Source organism: Cucurbita pepo, unplaced genomic scaffold, assembly GCF_002806865.2.
Source record: "Cucurbita pepo subsp. pepo cultivar mu-cu-16 unplaced genomic scaffold, ASM280686v2 Cp4.1_scaffold007838, whole genome shotgun sequence".
Classification (NCBI taxonomy): Eukaryota; Viridiplantae; Streptophyta; class Magnoliopsida; order Cucurbitales; family Cucurbitaceae; genus Cucurbita; species Cucurbita pepo.
Genome location: NW_019653763.1, coordinates 1 through 506, shown reverse-complemented (window position 1 = coordinate 506; position 506 = coordinate 1). Strand labels below are relative to the sequence as shown.

The following is a 506-nucleotide window of genomic DNA, read 5'->3' as shown; positions in this document are numbered from 1 at the left end:
ACTTACTAGTAAAATACTAGATCATCAACTTTTTGTTTTATAGTCCTACTCAAAAAAATAGATTTCAAACTTGAGAGAAAAAAATATATTGAGTAGGAGTTAAAAATGTTGCATTATTTTTGAAAGGGCATTTGGTCTAGTGGTATGATTCTCGCTTAGGGTGCGAGAGGTCTCGAGTTCAATTCTCGAAATGCCCCTATGTTCATTTCTCGATAGATGAGCCTTAGAGAAAACAATTCAAATGGGACTATAAAACTTACACTAGCGGTCTAGTGGTATGATACTTGCTTTGGGTGCAAGAGGTCGTTTGTCTCGAGTTCAATTCTTTGAATGCCCCTCCGAAAGAGAAAGAAAAAAAAAGTTATTAAATAGTTATCAATGGGGCCTAACCATATATAGACTAGCAATTAAGAATTATAGATCCTTTAAGAATTATAGATCCACTAAAAAGGCATTTGGTCTAACTGGTATGATTATCATTTTGGGTATGAGAGGTCTCAAGTTAG

At 34.4% G+C, this 506-nt stretch overlaps 1 non-coding gene across 1 annotated transcript; it reads left to right on the top strand.

The window, feature by feature from the left end:
- Positions 1 to 125: 125 nt before the first annotated feature.
- On the top strand, positions 126 to 197 carry TRNAP-AGG. The gene has a single exon. It is a non-coding gene; the product is annotated as a tRNA-Pro (tRNA).
- Positions 198 to 506: the final 309 nt, after the last annotated feature.